A 9,007-nucleotide genomic window follows, 5' to 3' on the forward strand; every position below is an offset into this window, starting at 1 on the left:
TGGCTTCCCTCACCAAGAATATCTTGACGAACACTCTCTTTCTATAACGAAAATTATTTGATATCTAATGTTTCATTTACTAATGATGTAATAACTGCTTTCTTTTTAATTCGCTTACTAAAACCAGCACTGTTAGAAATAAATTCGCTTTACTCTAGTATTAAGCTTTTGAATTGACCACCAATAACCAAGAAATTTGCAAAAGTACTTGATCATTCTGTTGAAAATTTAGGTCTACAATATTACCCAAAAATAAAAAATATAAAATTTAGGTCTACAATAATTATTGAACATGAATATAAATCAATAGCGGAAGTATAACATGAATATGATCGGATCTTCGGATGGTGAGAAGAGAGATTTAGGGACTATAGCCTCTTGTAGTGTGATGGTCATTAGGTTTTCCATTATTCCGTTAATGGGTCATTTAGACATCTATTCATTGAGTATGTGCCAATTAATTAATATTTAAGTAATTATCTCTATAGAAATATAATAGCCTTATTACTTTAATTTGATCGCTAGTTAATGAAAATCACAACATAAGTCTATATCAATACAACAACAAAAGTAAAGAACATAAAATAAATGAGACTCTCACTAATACAAGACATACTTAATGACAACAACCATATGAAAGACGTTAGGTGTCAAATTTTTTATTAGTGGGTTAGCTAGCATAAAGTTTGTCTCTACATGTTTTACCATTCAACAACAATAATCTATAAGGCAATGAACTTTATAAAATTTGTTGTTGACTAATTATACTACTGAATTATGTCACTATATAACTTAAGTAGTCTTTCAATACCTTTAAAGATATGCAACCAAGTGACATAAATACTTACTGTCATTTCCTTGGTTAGGATGTGTATTCTATATAGACATCCAAAAGTCAGAGTCTAACATATATATTGATCTCCAAATTGCTAGATCTCTGACGTGAGCATAAGATCTTATGTTCTCTTTAATAATCTTTATGGTTGCATTTTCAACAATTCAAGATTTGAATGCATATAATAAGATCATACATAAGAATCCTATAGTCAAAGCGTAGAAAAGTACTTCATTTTTTGAATTCATAAACTTTCTAATAGGCAATATTTGATACTGAAAAGTCTCCCTGTGATTGATATCACCCATAATTTATTATCGTATATGTCAACTTATTTTCAACTTTATTGATATAACTCTTTTGTCAAATCTAAAGGATATTATGAGAAAAATCACTAATTATCGAAATTCATAATACAAAAGAGGTGTCCTCAAGATCTTTCATCACTAAACTTTTGTTAGAGATTTTCTTGGTCTCACATAACTGACATATATCATAGTTGCCTAAATAAAATAAAATTGACACGTTAAATTAGGAATATAAATTCATGCCCATTGAGCTTGCTAAATCCACAACTCTCTATAACGTTATCTCAAAATCAAATGAGACAATTATTCTATGAGAATTTGTGGTAATACACGAGACAAATTGCCTAACTCATAAGTGGATTTCAAGACTTTGCAAACCATCTACTTTGTACTATTGGCACAAAAGTTTTATGCAGTTGCACCATATTGTATTATTAATGTTGCCATTATGAAACAATGTATTGACATCAATCTTATGCAACTTCAAAATTATAATAAGCAAAGTAGTAGTATCATGACTGTTATAATAGAGTATTACAATTACACTAAATAAAATTTCTCTTTTCAATGAATTCTTTATGACACCAGATGCCCTAATTCTTGAGGGTGTTGAGCTTAATCTATATGAATTAATTTCTTAACATAATTGAGAGGAAGAACAGGAATATCCTCATGAGGAACTAAATATGCTATATATAATAACAGTAACTGTATGAATTAGTTTAGAACCAATTCTTCCTCATTCAATTTTGTTTTATTACCATATCTCTCCCCCAAACTCAATATCCTAAAAGAAACTTAACAATTTATGTCTCAAATATGTCCTTAATTTGTGGGACGAAAATTTATAGTTTTTAAACTTTTATACAATTACAGATTGTCACAAGTCGTTTTAATTTTGTTATTATCAAATGACTCTAGAGAGAGAGTGAGAGGGGAAAAGGGACAAGTGGGGCAACTAGGGTTTCACACTATGAGAGAGGAGAGAGCTCCGACAAGGGCATTCCAGCCAAGACACCGTTCCATTTCCTTGACCAAACAACAACATCCTTCTTTGTTACTAATTTCAATGAAGATGTTAATAGAGGGGATTTATGGAAGATCTTTGCTAAGTATGGTTGGGTGGGTGAAGTTGTAACACCCCGTTTTCCCAACGTAAAAATTTCATAATTAAAAACATCAGAGTAATTCAACTTTAAACGGAATGCTACACTTCTTAAAAATTCATAAACTGAATAAATAACAATTTATTCTTCAAAATCATTTATCATAAATAATTCAAAACTTCGCAGCGGAAATTAGTTCAACATAATAAAAATATTTGGCACGCAGGCCTCAACATGAAATCTCATAAAGTCTTGTTTCGTCATTTATTCATAAAAGTTCATAAACTATACGTAAGGAATAGAAGGAAAGTCAAGTCCCACCCTGTTACGTATCAGAGCACCTAAAGACACAGAGTGAGGAGTCCACTCACGACCACGCCTATTCTTGATTACCTGCAAGTTACCCATACGAAGATCAAAATTTTCAAGCAGAAGGGGTGAGATTTCTCAAACAATAATATTAAGCTCATAAATCATAAATTACATTTAACAACTTAAATATCATCACATATCTTAACAATAATCATGTAACATCATAGGATTATCTAAACATAGCATTATCATAATTAACTTCATAATCAAATTCATAAACAACTTCATATTCAAACATCACTTGACTCGACAATGCGACTCTTAACATCTCAATCATCTTAGCATCTCAACAACATGACAACTTGATACCTTAACATCATGATAACTCGACAACTTGACATCTTAAATCATCATAAACATCTTGATAATATGCATGTGGTACCACCAGGGCATTAAGCCCCCATCTTTAAGGTCATAAAGGACCTGTCGGGCATTAAGCCCCCATCTCTAAGGTCATAAAGGACCTGTCGGGCATTAAGCCCCTATCTATGACTATGCAGCGACACAACTCTAATGCAACGACATAACTTTCGTACAACTTAGACAACTTCATGAACATCTGTTATAATTCCATTATTATGGACAACTTCTCAAATCTTTACAACTTAGATCGACTTATACAACTTCACTAAGATCCAACGGCAACATAGACAGCATATGAACAGTTCACAACATATTATCATCGATGAATGAATTACATTAACTTAAAACATCACAAGTATTCACTTAATATATTTATAACAACATCACTATATAATCATCTTCAATTATCACATCAATTTTACAATCATTGCATAATTCATATATTGCACATCATTAAATAACACATCAGTTTCTCATTATCAAATCAATCACAAATTACACTTAATCAAATAATTTATCAATTACTCTTCGATAAATAACTCATCAATTACACAATGTCAAATATCACATCTTAAAAGCACACATCTTAAAATAACACATCTTTAAATCACACATATTCAAATAACACATCTATATATAACATATCGTTAAATAATTCATTAACACACATCATCCAATATTACACCAATTATACTTCATCATTAAACTTTCCAAACTTATTATTTATAGGCTAGCATGGAGTTAATTCCTCATCAAACATGTGGAACCGAGAGAGGATCAGAGCCACTCAAAACTATTAAGGCACGTACAAAAATCATGATATTAAACCAATATGTTGATTATAGTCTATAATTAAAATGAAAAGAAACAATAATAAGAGTTTGGTTCCAAAAAAAAATATTAAGAAGCATAGGAAGTTTGAGCTAGTTAATTAAGCTACTCAAAAATTGCCATATAGTAGTATTATTTTCCTTATTATCCTAATTGTTCACCTACCTATGTGTCTACGATACTATAGCAGCGAGAAAAATCATGGCAAGGGTATAACTTTTAGTCATGAACATGAAGAGACCTAAAACACCAGATCCTATATGTTCTGCTAAGTTATATTATTTTAAATTATATACTAGCTACAAACTCGTGCTTCGCACGGGGGTTCAGTAACGTATTTGACAAAATATTATATTGTAAGGATAGATTGCGAAATGACAGATAATTATAAACCATAATACAATATTTATAGTACTCTTGCATTACAAATTACAAAATTAAATCTTCAAAATGGCTTGATCAAGTGTAACAAATGAAAACATATTTAGTCAGCGGTAGAAACATTTTTCCAGTAATAATTGATATCTATTTATAAACCAATGAAAACCCTATTACCAAAGCTACCTGATTTATATCATTTTGACTTTCAGCTTCAACATATATAAATCCTTTCACATGATCTACAACAAAGGCAGATATTAACTGCAATTTAGTATCTAGTTCTTTCAGGTGAACAAACTTTTGCATCAGACAGATAACTGAAAGCCTCTCTACCTAATTTATATCATTGTGTTTTAGCTTCAACATATATAAATCTTTTCACATGATCTACAACAAAGGCTAATGATGTCAATGGATACCCATGGGTACGGATAATATGATACCCGTCCCCGTCCCGTTGGATAAATATGATACCCGTGCCAGCCACGTATCCTCGTGGGTACCCACTATACGGGTACCCGTGGGTATTGAGGTATCCATGAGTACCCATGGAGTTCAAAAAACTTTTTTTAATTACCAAAAAACTTCAACTTTTAAACATCCATACATAATCCACTTAAAATTTCATAAATCATACATAATTCATAGAAAATTCATGATTCTTATATACTCCCTCCGGTCACTATTATAAGCAAAAATCAATTTTCTAGGTTCATTCATTAAATGATGTATTTGGTCCATATTATAGACCAAATACATCATTTAATGAATGAACCTAAAAAGTTGATTTTTGCTTATAATAGTGACCGGAGGGAGTAATCTATATGTTTTATGATATGAATGAAGTGGAAACGGTGAACTTAATAAGATTAATTAAAAAAATTTAAAATAAAAATAGGTTATTATTGAGGATTTTTAGGTGGGCGATAAAATTTTCTTAATAATTGAATTACCAATTTGCCCCTCCTAGTGGCAAATTTGTAAAAAAAATGTTCCGAAGGAAAAATGAACAAATTAATGAATATTGCACAAAAATTATAAATCTTTATCAAAATATTTATGAAAGCTTTATCAAAAGCAGGAAAACATCATAAATTACATATTAGTTAAAATTATAAAATGGAGCGCTACTGTCATAGAGTTACCAAAAAGGGATTAACACCAATACTTACATGACACAAAATGAACGAAAGAAACACATTAAACTCTTTAGCATCATGTGTAGGAACTTGGTTATTAATAATTTGACCGTTAAAAAATAAAAAATCTCTTTGACGTCAAAAAAGTAATATCAGCTAAGCAATATTCAGTCTCTTCACATATGCTTAGAAATATTCAGTCCGGAAGATTACATTGAAAGGATAGATGGTAAAATGACGGATAATTGTGAATCATTGTAATATGTCAAAATATAAACCTTAAAAACCATGAACCATCAACTTAGTTTTAAATAGTTAAAAATAAAAAATTGTAAAATAGTTAAAAGTTTTTAAAAATATAAAAATTGGAAAATAGTTAAAAAAAATTGGTGAGGTAACACTCAACCAAGCAACACTAAAAAAATTATATGCATTAGGGTAACAAAAAAACAGACAGACGGACATAAAATATTACTCTAAACGTTAATGTGTGTATATATTTGTGAATAAAAATCTTTGTGAGATTGTGATGATTAAACGATATTGAAATCAAATATATAAGTGATAAAAAGATAATAAAATTCCTTTGAAAAAAAGGTAATAAAATTAAATGGAACCTCCTTAAAAAATTAATGGAACGGTTAAAAAAAATAAAGTTAAATGGAAGAAAAAAAATACATTGAAATATAATATTAAAAAAATAAAGAAAAGGTTCCCAGCGTGAGTTGAAAAGAGGTGCTTGTGAAATAAATTGTCGAGAAGTAGTTTTTTAAAGTAACATTCAACAGCTTCTGGTCAAAGCTCATTCCATTCAATTTTATGCGTTCAAAAAAAGTACTTTTTTAATAAGTACTTAATTGATATTGTAAGAAAAGGTTCCCAGCGTGAGTTGAAAAGATGTGCTTGTGAAATAAATTGTCGAGAAGTAGTTTTTTAAAGTAACATTCAACAGCTTCTGGTCAAAGCTCATTCCATTCAATTTTATGCGTTCAAAAAAAGTACTTTTTTAAGTAAGTACTTAATTGATATTGTATTCGGCCTAACTTCTCCTTAAAAATGTAGAGAAGTTTGAAAAAAGTCGGGTCAAACGATACCTTAATCTCCCACAACGGCAATGTAGAAGTAATTGAATTTGGGAGAAAAAATTGAAAAATAGTTAAAAATATAAAAATTGGAAAATAATTAAAAGTTATTAAAAATATAAAAATTAGAAAATAATTAAAAAAAATTGGTTAGGGGCAAAAATGGAAATTCATAGGCCAACCCTAAAAAAAAAAACCCACCCTCCAATAATTGAATTACCAAAATGCCCCTCATAGGGGCAAATTGGTAAATTCAATGGACATTACCTTTAATATATATATATATATATATATATATATATATATATATATATATATATATATATATATATATATATATATAGTAGATATAGCTTTCGATAGTTAATACTCTACATTCTCACTACTCACGATACGAGAACAAAAACGAAACTAATTCAAGTTGCAGCAACCTGGGATCAAAGGAATGATACGAAATCACAGAACCACACTAAACCACACAGCAACTACCAAAACTCTATACAATCAATCAAGGTTTTCACCTTAAAACATCAATTATACTACTAATTTCTCATAATCTCACAAACTCATCCTAAGCATGTTAGATGCAATCTAATGATTCACAGACCTAATATTAGTGAAAGATAGTCTCACCCTTACCTTAGATTGTTTTTCTGAAATCAAAAGCAGCGTTCTTCGTTCCTAGGGTTCTCTCTCTGAGTTCTTCTCTTTCTCCTCTTTCTCCAAAAAGCGGTTTTTTTTTTTGTAAACTCTTTCTAACCTAAGCTTCTCTATTTATAATGCTAAAATATTCTTCCCAATCTATTTAGGCCCAACAACTTATTCCTCTTTCTATTCTAACCTCCAATTCTACTTACACTAATAATTCTCATATTCTAATAAATAATAGAATAATGCCACATAATAAAATACTAACACCTCATATAAATAAATAAATCACATAAATAGATTCTAACTTAATAAAAATAATTAAATAAAAGGAGGGCGTTACAACTCTCCCCAACTTAAAAGAATTTCATCCTCGAAATTGTACCTCAGATCAACGATCCTCATTCTCCGTCTGAGTACCAGATAAGGCAAACACCTTACCCCTAGCCAGGTCTTCTTTGGTTCAGTACACTGAGCAATAATATGTCCCTTTCCACCGCAATTGAAACAAATAATGTCGTCATGTTTGCATTCTGAAATCGTGTGCCCCTTAACGCCACAACGAAAACACCGCTTCACCTCATTCTCACCACAAGCATTACTCTTGTGACCTTTTTCTCCACATTTGTAACAAACGATCTCAGCAGGAGTCTCATTCTTCTTAGGCCTTCTCTCATCATTCACCTTTTCCTTGCCCTTATCAGCTGGAGAACTATAAGGCTTTCCACGATTTTGTTGCTGCTTACTCCTCCTCTCATTCTTGATCTTATAGTGAGCCTTTGAATCATCTTCATAAATCCTGCAGCTACTCACCAAATTAGAAAAATTGTGGATCTTCTGATAACCAATGGCCTTCTTGATCTCGGGACGCAAACCATTCTCAAACTTGTGCACTTAGAGAACTCAGCGGTCTCAACAGTGTAGTGTGGATAGAAATCAGCTAACTCCACAAATTTGGCAGCATACTCCGTCACAGACATATCACCCTGCTTTAGCTCTAAAAACTCGATCTCCTTCTTCTCGGGAACATCTTCCAGGAAGTACTTGTTTAGGAATTCCCTCCTAAAAATAGCCCAAGTAACCACAACATCATCTTGCTCTAATTCCGGTAGAAGACTCACCCACCAATCATCAGCTTCCTCAGCCAGCATATGCGTACCAAAACGCACCTTCTGATCCTCCGTACATTGCATAACACGGAAGACCCTCTCAATCTCCTTGAGCCATGTCTGAGCTCCATCAGGGTCATACCTTCCTTTGAAAGTAGGGGGATGATTCCTCAGGAGAGTCTCCAACATTCTCACTTCAGCATTAGCACCAGCACCAGCATTAGGATGTTGCCCACAGCCTGAGCCACAGCCTGCAACGCAGCAGCAATAGCAGCATCATTTCTTCCAGCCATCCTAGTTATCTTATAACAGATGAAATTAGTAGTTTCCAGGTCTCCTCTTCTTCTCTGCACAACACACAACAATTAGAATAACATAATGATGGTATCCTAACTGTTAAACGTCACAACTCGACTCAACTACTTGGCCGGATGGACCGACCTGCTCTGATACCAATTGTAACACCCCGTTTTCCCAACGTAAAAATTTCATAATTAAAAACATCAGAGTAATTCAACTTTAAACGGAATGCTACACTTCTTAAAAATTCAAAAACTAAATAAATAACAATTTATTCTTCAAAATCATTTATCATAAATAATTCAAAACTTCGCAGCGGAAATTAGTTCAACATAATAAAAATATTTGGCACGCAGGCCTCAACATGAAATCTCATAAAGTCTTGTTTCGTCATTTATTCATAAAAGTTCATAAACTATACGTAAGGAATAGAAGGAAAGTCAAGTCCCATCCCGTTACGTATCAGAGCACCTAAAGACACAGAGTGAGGAGTCCACTCACGACCACGCCTATTCTTGATTACCTGCAAGTTA

General features: G+C 31.8%; 1 pseudogene; it reads right to left on the reverse strand.

Moving 5' to 3' along the window:
- Nucleotides 1-6,833: 6,833 nt before the first annotated feature.
- Nucleotides 6,834-8,467, reverse strand: LOC146954292 (uncharacterized; annotated as a pseudogene).
- Between the last annotated feature and the right edge of the window lie 540 nt (nucleotides 8,468-9,007).

Source organism: Medicago sativa, chromosome 1 (assembly GCF_051527215.1).
Source record: "Medicago sativa cultivar Bolivia chromosome 1, Bolivia_mono, whole genome shotgun sequence".
Taxonomy (NCBI): Eukaryota; Viridiplantae; Streptophyta; class Magnoliopsida; order Fabales; family Fabaceae; genus Medicago; species Medicago sativa.